The sequence below is a fragment of the Rhamphochromis longiceps genome, linkage group LG3 (genome assembly GCF_057381845.1).
Source record: "Rhamphochromis longiceps isolate RC_006_pf linkage group LG3, R_longiceps_female_GT1.1, whole genome shotgun sequence".
Taxonomy (NCBI): Eukaryota; Metazoa; Chordata; class Actinopteri; order Cichliformes; family Cichlidae; genus Rhamphochromis; species Rhamphochromis longiceps.
In genome coordinates this window covers 10,055,539-10,072,653 of record NC_140559.1, presented here as the reverse complement: position 1 = coordinate 10,072,653, position 17,115 = coordinate 10,055,539, and the positions used below count along the sequence as shown (strand labels likewise).

Here is a 17,115-nt window from a genome sequence, read left to right as displayed (position 1 = left end):
GGAACAATGCTGGGATGGCGCGGTGGGTATGCTGTCACGTGGTGTGTGGAGGCGGCGGTCACGCCTGCCAAAGATCATCTGGATGGATCTTGATATCCCATAGTGCCAAAGCACGCAGGTCCTTCGAATGAGGTCCCGCCAGCTCTGGAAATTCACCCCACGGGAGATTTCCCCACGGGAGCACTCTCGTGATGACACCCTGTGTTCAGCCTTTGACCAAATGATAGAAGCTGATGGTCATGTGATGCACCCTGAACTGAAACTACCTGTGCTTCGTATTATTGATAGGCTTTGCCAAGTGAGTCGCGACACTGGCATGGAGGAGACACACACCCAGTGTACAGTGTTGCTGGTGAAATGATTTTCCAGGTAACTCATTATACAGCAATGATTAATGGCCCCATTTTATTGGCCCGGCATCCCTTCCAACAGCACCTTTGCACCTGTTACCATTAATGGAGGTCTTGTTTGAGCGCATTGGCATGGACCTCATCGGGCCATTTCACCGGAGTGCACACGGCTATTGCTTTGTATTAGTGGATTATGCAACGCGATACCCAGAAGCAGTGCTGCTGCCCACCACCCAGTTTAGTGCAGGCGCCATTTCAGGTCATCTACCGAGTCAGCATCCCAAAAGAGATACTGACTGACCAGGGCAGCAGCTTTATACCCTCTTCTGTTTGACCCAGTTACAGACTGTACAGGTTCAGAGGTGTCACAGTCTGTAACACTGAACTCTTTATGTTCTTTGAATGTCCTTCCAACAGGAGTTCAATTCAATTTTATTTATATACGTCAAATCACAACAGCAGTGGCCTCAGTGTCCCGACCTGCTGACTGTGAACTTCTACACTGATGCAGTTTCCAAAGGTCCTCCAAAGCTGCAGCTGCTGAAACAGAAGCACTGAAACCATCGCAGTCAGACTCTGTTTATTAACCATCCACGTGACTCGAGGACAAAATACTGACACTTTATTTGACTTGCAGCAGGAGAAATATGTCTGGGCTCAGAGTTTTATCCTCTGTGTGATTAAAGTCTGAGGTTTATGACACGTGTTGGATTTTGGGTTGATTAAGTTTTCACTTTTCACTTCTTTTGAGGACTCAGAGGTGAACAGCTGTTAAACCTGTGGAGGAGTTTTTATGTGATGAGCTCTGATCATGTTTCAGAGAACAGCGAGCTTCATGAAGCTCAGACTGTTAGGTGTCTGTGTTTGAGAACTGAGTCACATGACCTAAAGAGCAGCAGCGTCTCTGAGGTTTACCATCGGTCACCTGAACTCTCAGAAAGTCCCCGCTCTCTCTGTGCTTTCACTTCCTGTTCAGCCAGCAGCCAATCAGAAAAGCAGCTCCTGATGTGTCAGCTGTTACTACAGGCAGAAGTCTTTTATGTGAACGGCAGCAGAGACGCTCAGAGTCAGACGCCCTGCTGGACCCACACTCAGTCAGAGTTTAAGGCTGGAATGTTTGTAAACCAGTTTAACCAGTCTGACTGTCTGACTGGAGTCTGCAGGTTTGAGTCACATTAATAATAAACACCGATCCACACACACAGTCTGAAAAGTTAAATAAATATTTAGAGCTGATTATTGCAGCAGGACAGCCAATCAGAAACAGCTGAGTCATCAGTTACTAGGTAAAGCTGGACAGCAGAGGAAGTGCTCTGATCCTTCACTGCAGTACAGCAATACTACAAATACACAATAAGTCCTGCATTAGAAACAAATCTACTTCAGCCGCCCTCGTCAAGCAATCACGGTGCACAGACTGTGAGATCATTTCAAACTCCTGCTCTGATTATGTGGAATGTCTGACTCTGAGGTTAAGGCTTTTCTATTTGCCCAGAGAACAGCAGTGCATCATTGTGAGTGTCGTGCACATCCCCCCCTCCGCTAACTGAAGGAGCTGCACGACATGAACAACGAGCACGAAAATAAACACTAAGCGCTGCTGTAATTGTTCTGGGAGACTTTAATCGTTGTAATCTCCAGAAAAACGTGTCTAAACTGCATCACTTTGTAACCTTCCCCACCAGGGGGAATAAAAAACAGGATCAGTGTTCACAAATGAAATTTTAATCATTAGAGAAAAAATTACCAGTAATCATCCCACAGATGTAATATTATCTACAGCTACTCTTAGTACCATTGATGTTAAGTTAGACTCTTTTTCTCCAATTGATCTTTCTGAGTTATGTGATTGTTGGGTTTTTCTCTGTAGCTATTATTATTGTAGGATATACTTGTTGTGATTTGGCGCTATATAAATAAATTTGAATTGAATTATTGGGCAGCACGGTGGCACGGTGGTTAGCACTGTTGCCGCACAGCAAGAAGGTCCTGAGTTCAATTCCACCATCAGGCCGGGGTCTTTCTGTGTGGAGTTTGCATGTTCTCCCCGTGTTTGCGTGGGTTCCCTCCGGGTACTCCGGCTTCCTCCCACCGTCCAAAGACATGCAGCTTGTGGGGATAGGTTAATTGATTAATCTAAATTGCCACTAGGTGTGAATGTGCGAGTGAATGTGAGTGTGAATGGTTGTCTGTCCCTGTGTGTTGGCCCTGCGACAGACTGGCGACCTGTCCAGGGTGTACCCCGCCTCTCGCCCTATGACAGCTGGGATAGGCTCCAGCACCCCCCGCGACCCTGAAAAGGATAAGCGGAAGCGAATGGATGGATGGATGAATTGAATATTGTTAAAATTATGACCTGGAGAGCTCTGCACAAGAATTCCAATGTGCATGGACTGTTGGTCCTGTGCACAAATGGCAAATAAAAATCTTGCATCTATATATCTATATAATAATAAAATAACACATCACAGTGGCAGACTGAGGAACAGCTCACAGCTTTGTGCCCTCAGAACTTAAATCAGTCATTTTTATACTGGAGTTTGGTGAGTCAGGATGTGTTTTGCGGTGATGTGAGTTGCAGGTTTTAACAGATCTCAGTATGAACGAATATCTGAGTGACTTGCTGATCAAATAAAAGTTTATAACCTGCTGGTTTAATCTGTAATCACCAGAGGTGATCAATCAACCAGCAGAATCCGCTGATTCCCAATGTTCTCAGGCTGGTTCACTTCATGCATGGCCAACACACACACACACACACACACACACACACACACACACACACACACAAGGCTCACCAAAGTAAACAGGGACCAACATGAAAACATTCACAACACTGACACTGTCATGATAACAGTCTATTAAAATGTTGCTTCCGTCCACGTGTGAATAACACAAGCCTGCATTTGGACACATCTTTACTACAGCGCAATAATTACTTGGGCTCGTAATAAGACCCTGGCCAGAATCAGAAGACACCAAATTCGTATGGAGCCAAAGTATTGAGCAGCAATAATGACCTGGACACAATGTTAACTTTTGAGTAGCCACTCTTGTATTGTTACAAAGTATAACAGGTATTTGTCCAATTTGTACAGATAAAGTATAAAATAAAATAAATAGTGTGCACACTCAACAAAATAAAAGTACTCGTTGGGGCCCTTTAAGAATTTAGAGTTAAGCTGGCGATAGCCAACTTCAAAGGTCCTTGTGAGTGTAACTGGAATGTATGAGTGTGTGGTGTGTATCTTCTTTGGGGTAGATCGTCCTCAAAGTGGTTGGCTCGCCATCTATCACAACCAGAATATCGTCCTGGTCCTTGGACTTTTCCGTCCTCTCCAAAAAACCTGACCTATAATCCAGGTCATAAAATGTACATTCTAATCAGTCTGTTTCAGATGCATTGTTTAAGGTTAAAATACAAAATCAAAATATTGCATCACCTCATATTCATTGCATCAACATCTTAAATCTTATCAAATCTCACAGTTCTGTTGTACAACATTCAATTTTCAAGCATATCGAATATGAGAACTAAACATCTAAGTTGCTCAAATATTTCTCTATTCATGTAAACATTAATTAAACAATACTTATGGTAAGTAACCATTGACACTCAAAATACAATACACCATAACAAATTCAGAACTATGTGCAAATAAGCAACAAAATATACATATGAGTTCAGTTCAGAGGCATTAAAGCAGTGTGCTTAATTTCTCCACGCTATAGGCCTATTCGTGAGAGAGAAATGCACTAAAAATTACCCTCTAGATTACTTTAAACTCACAGTGAACTGACAAAAATTTGCTTTAGAGCAGCTAAGAACATGTTGCTCACCGTTGCTCTGTTTCACAAAAGCCCAACACACACTGGCGTTGGAATTGCAGCAGCTCTCCGGATGAAAGGTGAGTGGTTAGCCTGTGAGACACCGAGCTAGCATTAGCATGATCGCGACGGTAAGTCTCTACAAGTTTTTTCCATCAGAACAACACTCGTCTTACCGACGTTGCCTCTCTCCTTCATCCAGCCACTCGACTCCGGACTTCCAGCAGGTAAGTAGGCTGGTTTTCCTTCCTCTCAATCCTGAGTTTTCCTCTCTTTTGTCCGTGGATTTCTCGGTTTGAGTAGCAGATGCCTCCACTCCTCTTGCTGAGATAAGAAAAACCCGGGACACCATGCACCTCCACCTCACTTCCTGGCTGACAGGGTCAATGCGGCCTGGGTAGGCTCTGATTGGTTGCTGAGCTAGGTGCCCTCACGTGGGGTGAACTGAGAGGTGCATTCAATGGTCATAGGAAATACGACGCTTGTTGATGTGGACAGTTAATATAAAGAGAATAAGTATGATATTTTTCATCTGGGCTACACAAGGGTATCAATGGGACCATTATAGCAAAAGACTTAATGGTCCACTATCTGTGGCCTGTCTCTCGGCCTGTTGTATGTGTGTTAGCCTTCAGTTTGGACGTAGTTCTAGAGCTCACTCGTAACAACAGTTTGAAGTTGCCCTGTGGCACAGGCCCCATTCACATCAGTCAAACATGTCACGGAGCAGACACCTGCTGAAATAAACACATTCTGTAGCCGTACAGGATTCACTGCAAAGAAGAACTGTTACACCAAAGAAACAGCCAACTACAGAGATGTAATATTTCTAATGTGATGCAAAGTGCACATAGCAAGTGCTTAGTTGTTTTTGTTTTCTAAAGATGAACAGATCATCATTTTGACTCCATTTGAGACGCACATATTCATGAAACAGGTGAGGATTGTCACTTTTGCCCGTGATATCAGAACAATGACCAGAAAAAGAGTGTTCAGTGACGCCTTCGCCTAAGGATGATGGACGATATCACAGATTATCTGTCACTGTTTTTGTAAGACACAAACGTCACAGCAGTGTTCATAACCTGTGAAAGGAGAGTTAAAGCATTCAGAGAAGTCAGAATTTACTCAGAATCAGAATATCTTTACTGCCATTTTAACGAGTACAGTGAAATTAGGTACCGTCCCTGTGGTGTCAAGAGAAAAGTTTAAATATGTTTGCAGAAGAATGATATAAAAAAGAGGTAGAACTCAGGCCTTCAGTATAATAAATCAAACCTCATTGCACATAGACATTACTGAACAAATATCAGGTTTTATAAAGTAACAACATCATCTAATCTTGAATGAAAGCCTCATCAAGTGAGTCCATACTGTGTAACAAATTTAATATTGTACAGTAACCTAACAGAACTGAAGACAGATTTCAGTCAAAGGTCTTCAGTGGTACCAAAATATAAGTTACACCTGGAAGTGTACTGACTGGCACTCAGGAAGTAAGAACAACCAGACGGTGTGTTTGCATGGACCACACCTGTTACTAAACACCTGACAAGTCCCCAGTAGGCTGCTCCCAGTCTGGTCTGGGAACTCTGATCATTTGTAGTGATAACTTGGTTTAGGTCCTTTCTGAGATACTGCCTGATTTTTTTTCAGTGGTGTAGAATTACCAACTAAGGGCGGCCCCCACCAGCATCATGTGTCCCTACAACATCACAAAGACAAGGATGGGTGTGTGTGTTGGTTGACCACATGCTTTCACTTCTTCTATGAATAGAAACAGAAAGTAAAAATCCTCCAGCAGCCAATCAGAAAACCAGCTGCTGATGACTCATCAGTTGTCAGAGGAAAACTTTCTCTCCTGAACAGCAGAAAACTGAATAAGCTTGAGCGCCCCCCAGTGGAGGTATTACATATGTAACCAGAGAGCTCCTGAGTCACAGAGCAAAGCCTCAGAAGGCACACGAAGGAGAAACTACATGTAAATAAATCTGTGAGATCACCAGGATAAAAAAATGAAGTAAAATAAAGTGGCTCCATGATTCAGTATGAACATTTTTACAGATCAAACAGTCTAATAATGAATGATCATTACGGGACTTTAAGTCAGTCTGTTTCCTGTCAGGGTCAAACTCCTGCTGACCTTATAAACTTTCATACTGAAGATTTACCTGAACAGGTGGAACATAAACCAGCATCAGTGTCTGAATGTTTCAGGTAACCTGAGAGTGCAGAGTTTCATACTAAACTGACACACCTTCATCAGCTGACTGATCAGCCAATCAGCTAACAGCTGCTGCAGTCTGCAACTAAATGAAGGAGCTGAGGCGCCCCCTGCTGGCTATCATTGTCACCATCATATCATTACTTTAATCAGAAGATGAATGAATCTGGTCATTCACACCTTTATGTATGACCAGTTAGAGTTATTATTAAACTGCTCATTAGTGAAATAATCACATTTCTGCTTATGTTTATGGGCACAGAAATTATTTACAGGGTCTGCATCATTTTCCAAGTCTGCAATCAGTGTACTCAGAGGGTTTTAGTCCCAAATCCTTATAAACAATGTTCATGTATGGGTAAGGTTCATTCTCACCTTACAAAGAAAGTGATTATTATCAGCATTTTGTCGTGCTATATCATTTATATGTATAGTTGGCTGTCAATGGTTTCCAATAGAGAATTTAATTTTTATTGAACCTGTCATAGTTTTTAACATTTCTAATATTTATGCAGAAAGTTCTTTAATGGCCACAACTTTTTGTTCTTCTGCTGTTCCTTTGAGTTTGATGTAGACCAGGCACGTACGGGGGGAGGGGGGATGTAGAGAGGATGTAGAGGAGAGGGCGAGCCAGGAGAAAGAGGTTGGAGTGAGAGAGACAGAGGAGAGTGAAGCCAAGGACATTCTCAAACCTACTTGGACTTACACACCCATCTGATCCTGCCCATGTCACACAGTTCCACAGACAGTATGATGAGGCCCAAATGTGTGATAATATTGGACCCTGCCAACCAGTCCTGTCATCACATCCAAAGAATGAATGATGATGAGACCTTGTCAAGTCAAAAGTGAGGAAACTTCTTGGAGCTAGCTGAGTTGTTCATCAAGTAGGACGGTGTAATTACACCTCGATGCCATAAAAGAGCGACAGGGACCTGGAAAAGGACCCCTCGTCTCTCTCCTCTCAAACACAAGTCAGAACAACATGATCAAAGCTTTGGCCACATCAGTGAGACGTGTACTCCATGCAGAAATGCAACAGTGTCTCTTGTCTCTTGAAAAGCCAGTAATGGCTCTACTGAAAGAAAATAACCTGAAGATTGACAACATCCCGGGTCCACATTACGATGGGGCTGCACACTGTTGCAGAGGCTTACGGCTCTCCATCTCAGTACTCCTTTCTTTTGTTTAGTTTGTCCGTCCTTCTTGTTTCTTTGCGCACGATCGGTTCTGCTTTCAACATTCACCCGCCAGGACCTCATAGACATCAGTGATCAGCACCAGACATCTTTACCGGACTTTCATCGTACGCACAACATCCCAGATCACATAGCGAGACCACGGGGCTCTCCGTGGATTGTTATCGGGTCTAGGCGGCAGCGCAGACGGGGGGGCGGCGTCATACTGAGGTTAAAAAAAAAAATCAACAATACAAGCCACCTCTGCCAAGATCATGTTTACTCCAAGGAGGTGGTAACTCCACATGGGACATCTTGAATGCCTTACATTGCCTGACAGTCCCAGAGAACAGAGGCACACCAAGCTGTGAGGAACTCTGCCGGTTCTATTACACTGAGGAGGAAGACACTTTACAAACTTAAGGTCTTTCATGCTTCATACTCACCAGTGTGACATTCTTTCAAAGAAAACAATGCACATCTGATCTGCCCCAACATGACTGAGCTGCTGAAAACAAAATTCTTATCATTAGAGAAAAGATTACCAATAATCATCCCACAGATGTAATATTATCTACAGTTACTCTTAGTACCATTGATGCTAAGTTAGACTCTTTTTCTCCAATTGATCTTTCTGAGTTAACTTCAATAATTACTTCCTCCAAACCATCAACGTGTCTTTTAGACCCCATTCCTACAAAACTGCTCAAAGAAGTCCTGCCATTAATTAATTCTTTGATCTTAAATATGATCAACCTATCTCTAATGATCAGCTATGTACCACAGGCCTTCAAGCTGGCTGTAGTTAAACCTTTACTCAAAAAGCATCTCTAGACCCAGCAGTCTTAGCTAATTATAGGCCAATCTCCAACCTTCCTTTCATATCAAACATCCTTGAAAGAGTAGTTGTCAAACAGCTAACAGATCATCTGCAGAGGAATGGCTTATTTCACATGTGTCAAAGTCAAGGCCCGCGGGCCAGATCTGGCCTGCGAATGACTTATCTATGGCCCCCGGGATGATATTTGATTAGTATTAGAATCTGCCCGCAGGTCACAGCCGCCTGCTAGGGTTTTGCACGCACCAATACTCCATTTCCCACAATGCAACGGAAGCCGGTGAACTCACTGCAGTGACACAAGCGGGGCTTGGCTTCATTATTCATTCATTATTCATCAGCATTCAGAGCAGATGTCAACTTTCAGCAACTCCCCTCCCCAATAATGGCTAAACGGAAGGTGGACGGTGAGAACAGGGAATTTCAAGCCAGGTGGGAGGCAGAGTACATGTTCACGGAGGTGAAAGGCATCCTGTTTGTCTTCTGTGTGGAGAAAGTGTGGCTGTAATGAAAGAATATAATCTAAGAAGGCACTATGAAACGTTTAAGAAACACAAAGACTTTCTGATTAATAAAATGTTTGATTTATCCTCCTGTTGGTTTGTCATTGTTAATGTTTGAAAGAAAGAAAGAGATTTTAGAGTTCTACGATCTAATCCCCCCAGCTGGTGGTAAGGATGATGCTACTCTGTGATGTTTAGAAGGTGCCAACAGGACACACATAATCCTCTGTACAGGTTTTTGCTTATATTCTTACAATTCAATTAAATTCAATTTTATTTATATAGCGCCAAATCACAACAACATTTGCCTCAAGGCGCTTCATAGATACAGAGAAAACCCCAACAATCATATGACCCCCTATGAGCAAGCACTTTGGCGACAGTGGGAAGGAAAAACTCCCTTTTAACAGGAAGAAACCTCCGGCAGAACCAGGCTCAGGGAGGGGCGGGGCCATCTGCTGTGATTGGTTGGGGTGAGAGAAGGAAGACAGGATAAAGACATGCTGTGGAAGAGAGACAGAGGTTAATAACAGATATGATTCAATGCAGAGAGGTCTGTTAATACATAGTGAGTGAGAAAGGTGACTGGAAAGGAAAAACTCAGTGCATCATGGGAATCCCCCGGCAGCCTACATCTATTGCAGCATTTACCATTTAGCAGCAGGTCAGAGGTCACAATAATAAATGTAAAACAGTCCCACATCCTTAAATTCACTCTTTTCTCTATGGACTTCTGCAATTGAATTAGCTCAAAACACTGATTGGCTGCTGCTCTGCCTTACGTCATGACGCAGAGAGCCTACATACGCAGTGCTTTGCATGTATGTAGGACTGTCTTTATCGCCCGCTTCGCAAAAACAGGGTCAGACTGGGACTCACAGCCTCAGTGCTGGGTTTGACCTGGTCCAGCAGTTGCTGGGGGGTCCATGTCTTCGGTCCGGGTACTAGTTTCTCCCCGTGCGGACAAACTGCCGCTCAAAGCTTTTAAACCGGTGTTGTGCCAAAAACTGATTTCCAGTGTTTCCGTGTATTTTTTATGTGTAATATCTTTACATATGTTGGTAAATAGACTTCGGTGAACAGCGTTTACAAAGGGGTTATATATAAAATTTAAAAAATATCTGTTTTTTCAAGTATCTTTCCAACTCTGTGTTATTGTACTTAATTATAACCAATCCGGTCCTTTATCCCCACTTAAAATAATTTTACTGAACTATGGTAATATTTGCTGCCATTTCTGCTGTCCTCATGGCCAACTTACTCTTACAAAAGACATATTTAATGTTAATGACATTTTTTACCTGCATAAATAAAGGTTATATAAAAGTCACTGCCAAAAACTGATTACGCCTTCTAGCTTGTTACACGAATGTTGTTTGTGGCTCAGTATGACTTTGTGTCATCCATGAGGGATGCATTTGACATGTTTCACATATTATAGCCCAACAAGTTACTTATAGCAGTTTAAATACGAGCAATCACTTTTTGGCAAATATCGGAAATCAGTTTTTGGCAGACAATCACTTTTTGACACAACACCGGTTTCAAACAGCTTCCGGTCGTCCTCTTCTTTATGTCCTCCCTCTGACCGTCGCCCTCCGTGTTTCCACCTCTTACCGTTCATAAAGCCGACATGCTGTCCTCCATCCAGCTTTATTCATTTTTTATTCTATATTTTAACCAAATCATCAAACTTATTAAAATGCTGACGGAGGATCTGTACCGCGCATGTGCCGAACAACTTGTTCCCTCCCTGCATTTCACAATAAAAGATGCCACATGCGTCTGATTTCCTCCTCCCTGTTTAGCATTCTGTGGCTGCAGTAAAATTCCCTCCATCACTGATCCAGCTGACCCTGAAACATCACCTCAGATCTCTCTGAGGCTCAGAGAAGAACCCAACCTGATGATCACCTGGAGCATTGATGACGTACAGTTGTGTCAGACTTGTGGGTGTGGTCACCATGATGGTGGTGATGGTGTTCTTTGTTTATACTGAGAGAAGTTTAGGAGACAGTCATGAACAGTTCAAGATTCAGCATGCACAGCTGTGGACGTCTCTATGTGAGGCAGTCTGCATACAGAGAAGTGAAGCACTATTCATAATTGCCTTCTCCACACTCACAGCACCCACTATCCTAAAAAAGCCCAGAACATTATAAAAGACATTATTACACACCCTGTTTGAACTGTTGGCAGACGGTACAGAGCAATCAGTGTAAGGACAAATAGACTCAAACACAGCTTTTACACAGCTGCAATAACATGTCTGAATGCTGCTACTAAATAATAGCCATTACGCTGCTCTTGAATTGGTCTATGCATCTCTGAGGTTGAAGCATGTTGCGTTGATATATGCAGAGGTCTAAGTCTTCATCAGTGAGGTTAAAATATGTGTGAAGCCTCAGAAACACAATGAGCTGTGAGCTGATGCACTTTAAAAACATAGGTCTGATTAAAGAAGCTCATGTAAAGCTGCAGCTCGTCCTGTTTCCGTCATGCAGGTTCAGTCCTGATGAAACAGGAGCAACGTCCCACATCTCCAGAGCTCCTCAGAGAGAGCCGGCAAACCAGCTGAAATAAGACCACATCAGCTGACTAACAAACACCTGGACTTCCTGCCAACAAGGCAAACGTTAAGAGTAATGTGAACGTGAAAAGAAAATGGCAGCTCTGCCCCACAAGCATACTCTGGGCCACTGTAACAGGACGCAGAGAAACAAGGACACGTCAGTCAGGTTAACGACAAACATCAAGCTAGCCAGAAACATTAGCCTAGCAAAACTAGTGCAGTGATGCATTGAGTGAGTTGTAGTGAAATTTCTCCAAACTACACTGTGTTGTTTCTGTTTTTTTTATTAAGTTACATTACATAAGTTACATTTAAGTTACATTTCTGTACACCTAAGGTTCCATATGCCTCTGTTTAGTGGGGCGTTAATCAGCAGTGCCCAAATTCAGGGGCTGCATCGGAGGACCCCGCCTACCTGTGAAGACTGGAAGTGCAAGGCTGTTAAATTGGATGGTCTAGCGGCTAGATCATCCAATTTAACAGCTTAACAGAGTTTCTATACAGCTGGGTGGTGCTATGATGTTACTGATAGTGAACTTTATTTTGTTCATAAGGTTAGTTAGTAGAGTTGCCAACCATCCAGTAAAAAACAGAATCGTCCGGTATTCAGAGAAAATATTACACGTTTCGTATTGAGCTGAAAAGAAACACAGTTTGTCCTGTACTTCAGCTACAATGAAAAAGACACAAAGCTGGAGTTATTCTGTGTCTTTGCTGCACAGCTGCCTCTTCTTCTCTCATTCTCTCCCCTCCCTCTCCTGTTGCTAGTTCAGTCATGAAACTGATCAGTGATCAGCTGATCGGCTTTTCTCTCTTGTTTGTTTATCGCCCACTTTGCGCCAGAAACAGGAAACCAGCGGATGTCGTGCTAAACAACAGCAGCACGTTTAAGCTTGATCAGCTGTTGTTAGAATTTATTTAATATTAATTTCTAGTATCAGCTGATGTTTGCTGGAGCCACAGCTGTAAAGCTGCTGGTCATGATGGTTTGGATATGTGGTGAGAGGGAAACATGAAGATGAAACCAGGAGATGTCCTTACTGAATCATCAGAGCTGTGATGGAGAAACAGGTTTACCTTTTAGGTGACATGAATGAGTTGAAGTTATGAACTGTTTCTGAGAGACAAATAACACCAGGATCCTTTTCTAAGCAGCTGACAGCTGGTAACTGTGCAGGGGCGGGTCTAGCAAAGTGTTGCCAGGGGGGCAGGTAGGGCATTAACAGGGAGAGGGGGGCACAAAGAAATACTTTCTTATTCTCATTTAAAATGTCTCGCTTTTAAAAAATAATTATCTGAATCTTACAACAAACGATTGATAGATTGATGCATATATACCATCAGAACAGTGTACATCACTGTCACAACAGTGTTTGTTTTCATTCAAAGGCTTTATGATTTTTCCTATAATGGCGGCCAGTCTCTAGTCAAAATGCTCGGGCTGATTTTTTGTCCCAGTCCAGCCCTGTATGCAGCTCATCTGCAGTCTGGTGTTACCTACATCTTCCTATTCAGAAGGCAGAATTTCAGAGTTCTGAGTACAATCAAAGCACCACGACTGCAGTTTTTGTGTTGGATGTAAAAGGCGCACATGACGCTGTGACGTAGGCTAGAATCATGGCGGCGGTCAACGACAGTCCAGGCGTGGGATTTCTCTCGTGGAAATGTGCACATTATCTTTTCCTTTCTATTGGTAGGTGGCACAGTGCACTGTGGCAAGTAAGCAAGCTAGAAGACTGCAAAGTTATGGAAGCAACACATTAACAAGAGAATTCTGAGTAAAACCAAAGTTACTTTCCCTAGTAACTAGTTACTTTGGAAGTAACGAGTAACTTGAAGTAACTGGGTTACTTTTTATAGAAGTAACTAGTAATGTAACTAAGTTACTAATTTAAAGTAACTTACCCAACACTGCTCTTCAAAATATGCAATTTTGATGGGCGTGAAACGGAACATGTGGGAGGAAGTTGTGCCAGACCGGTATCTTTGCAAGATGGCAGCTGTCTAGCTAGCGTTTGAAGAGAGAGTCTCCCTTCTCTATGTACTATGGAGAGCAGAGCCGTGGCGTAAAGGACGTCCTCGCCGTACCTGGGTCCATCAGGTCCTCCAGAGGGGTGAGCAGTTTGTTGAGTTTCGCCATTTGTTCCAGGAGCTGCGCCTGGATGACGGCGGCTTTCAGCGGTACCACCGTCTTTCACTCGCCCAGTTTGACGATTAAAAGTGTTTAATACGGTAGTCCTTTAATGATACCTGTGCTGATATATAATAAACCATCGGTTTATACACTGCTAACATGGCTTTGGTATGCTATCAGTACTTAAGATACTTAATATATGGTTAAAAATCTAAAAAATTAAAACCCCCACTAGGTGAGCTGATCCTCCCTCACCTCTATGGGGGGAATCTCCCCCCACAGAATTCAAGTTTTTATTACATTGTTTTGTTTTATTTGTGTGTTAGTAGACAACAGAGTTCATGCAGCTGTTAGTAAACACAGCAACCACATCCAATTAGTTTTAGTTGAACTCTTTATTCACACATCAATGTTAGTACTTTCTTAAGTGAAGGAAGATCAGCTCACCAGTCAGTGTCTCAATTAGCCACCAAATCCTGGCTACTCTTATTCTATAAAAGGCTCTCAAAACCAATAAAAGTATAAAAATAAATAATAAAAACAAAGACCTGTCCCACCTCCCTACACACCAAATTGCATTAAAAAACCTTTTATACAGGGTGTAATTATTCGCTCATATATCATGTTTAACCTGAGTAGCAAAAGACTGCGGTGGATTTGCTAATGATGTGCCGGGAGTCCGCTGTTCTTGCCGTCTCTAGTGAGTCTTGAACCCCACCTAGCTATCGAGCTGGTGGGTAACAGATGTCTCAGAAAACGTCGGAGCGCTTTTGCAAATATGTGAAGTCTTGATAAACTGAGCAGATATTTGAAGGTTACACAGCTACATTCTCTTTTTTTTTTTTTTTTTTTTTGTCCCGTTTGGATCTATAGCCATCAGAATTGTTGTCTTGAGGCCAAGAAAGATGCCAAGCGGATTTATTTTACCAAGTGGATCATCATGGCCTTGCCATATTGGTCCATTTGGTTGACCTTTATTATAATTATGAATTTATTTTATTTTCAGTTGCAAACGGGACAGACATAACTGTGGGATAGGACAGGGGGAAAGAATGAAAGAAAGAGGGGGAGAGAAAGAAAGAAAACCAAAGGGGGGAAGAGACGGTGAGAAGGGGGGGAAGAGAGAAAAAAAAACAAACAACAAAAAAAAAAACTCCTGGGTCACCTTTATGGAGAAAAACAAAAACAGAGGAGACAGCAAACAACAAAGAGCAACATAATAACACAGCTACATTCTCGCCAAAATGGAATTGGCTGGTTGCGCTATGATACCTGGGATAGGTTTATGGGCTCAAAATATGGTCATAAATATTTTGTACTTGTAAAAAAGATTTGTATGTGTAAAAAAAAAATTTGTGTGTGCGTAAAAAAAGATTTGTGTGTGGACTTAGCCAAAAAAACCCTGCAAGTTACAAGTACAAATTTTGACCCTATTTTTATTCCATGAAGCTGATTGGTCAATGTCATGTCAATCACAAATTAAACAATCCAATCAGAGAACAGATGGATTTGGCTGAGGGGCGCTTTTTTGAACTGCAGGTCCTTGAAGGGTAATCTCTATATAAATATCCGATAGCAGCTAGGTCCCCTTACTTTCAGCAGCTGTTGAAAGGATAAAGTTGTGGTATATCAGTGGTTAGAAACACCATTATTACTTTAGGATTAGTTTAACACAACGTCAGGGCTGACCCGGGACCATTGCTGTGAGTCACAGTGCGCAGCATAAAAGTCCTTTCACATCGGACGCAGCATGTGCTGCTAATGCTAATTGCTAACTAAAAGCTAAGGATCCAGAATTTGTTGCTGGCTGCTGGGCTCTGTGGGTTTTTGCAGCAGCTCTACCTGCACTAGATGCACCTGCTCCTTGTCTTTTCTATCTCTGACTTCATGTCCTCTACAAGAGTTTCTGGGGTTTTTTTGCTAGTTCTTCAAATGTTCAATAAAAACATGTATGCTAATTCATAACGAAGAAAGCTTTGTAACGAAGACTGTCATTTCCAAAACACTGCCCGCCCCCACCCTGCGTTCCACAGCGCTGTTGAAAAGGCTGTGGAAGTCCCTGTATTAAACACGTAGACCTGTGACACAAAAATCACCAAACTCGGACGACCACAGACTGTTTTCCTTCGTGGTGATGAAGGAAAACGCTGGGTTGGCATGTAAAAGGGCATTTATTCCCTTCAAAGACCTGCAGTTCAAAATAAGCGCCCCTCCGACAGCCTAACCCATCTGTTCTCTGATTGGATTGTTACATTTGTGATTGACATGACATTGACCAATCAGATGAAAGGAAGAAAAATAGGGTCAAAATTCGTAGTTGTAACTTGCAGGGGTTTTTTGGCTAAGTCCACACACAAATCTTTTTTACACACACAGATCTTTTTTACGCACACACAATTTTTTTTTACACATACAAATCCTGATTTACAAGTACAAAATATTTATGACCACATTTTGAGCCCATATAGGTTGGGCCACGAAGGTTTTACACCTATTTGTCAACCGCATTTGGAGTCTTCGAATTTGAACAGCCTTCGTCATGTTGCTGTAACGTAATCGGCCTACAAATGCGGCCTCTGAAGGATGTGGCCCCTACGATACCGGAAACTGCTTCTTCTTCTTCGGGGTTTAACGGCAGCTGGCATCCTTGTACATGCAGTGCTGCCATCTTCTGTTTCAGTCCGTTATTACACTCTTAAATCCTACTACTTAATACTGCGTCTTTCGGGATCTTTCAAAGCTTCAAATGACGCGTCGACTATTAAATTAGCCGTTGACGATTTTGATAGTCGACGTAATCGTGACTAGTCGACAAATCGTGGCAGCCCTACTCTAATCCTTCTCTTGGATTATTTTCACATATTCCCCAAATTGATCCTCCAATGGCTGCCAAGCCATCCTAAGTAGATCTAGAACACCCGCTCTGATGAAGCTGTCCACATGGATGCTATAATCATCACAGGACGATATTCAATTAGATTTTGCTCGTCCTGAAGGCCGATTAACGAAATTACATCCCTTAAGCATAGCTGGACTGGCCATCGGGCATACTGGGCATTTGCCCGGTGGGCCGCTGGCGATTTTTTTGTTTTTATTGGCCGATCGATTTTTTTTTTGGAAGGGTATAAATAATGAAAGGTGTTGGATTGGCCAATTGGTCATGATCGACTCTGGGCTGGACCAATTACAGCCGAGGAGGTCGGATGCACCCTCCCCCTTGTTTAGCAAACTTATAGACAAACTAAAGAAATGGAGAACAAAAAAAGGAAAGGAGGTGCAGAAAAAATTAGGGCCAAAAAGGAAACAAGCCCTTCAGGCAGACGCTGCAAATGTGTAAAAATAACTGAATTGTTTGGCGGTAGCTATGGCACAGCTTCCACAGATTTAGCAACATCAGCAAGTGGTGGAGGCCAGCAGGTGGCTTCACCGCATCATACATGTCCATGAACTGACAGGTTTCCTTGCTGAGCTCAAAAACTCTGTTGAGA

General features: G+C 42.6%; 1 long non-coding RNA gene across 1 annotated transcript; it reads right to left on the bottom strand.

Annotated features, from left to right (window-relative positions):
• Positions 1-3,382: 3,382 nt before the first annotated feature.
• LOC146672847 (uncharacterized) lies at positions 3,383-4,723 on the bottom strand. The gene is made up of 3 exons (XR_014910591.1): positions 4,355-4,723; positions 4,191-4,271; positions 3,383-3,702 (listed from the first exon to the last, which is right to left on the bottom strand). It is a non-coding gene; the product is annotated as an uncharacterized LOC146672847 (long non-coding RNA).
• Positions 4,724-17,115: the final 12,392 nt, after the last annotated feature.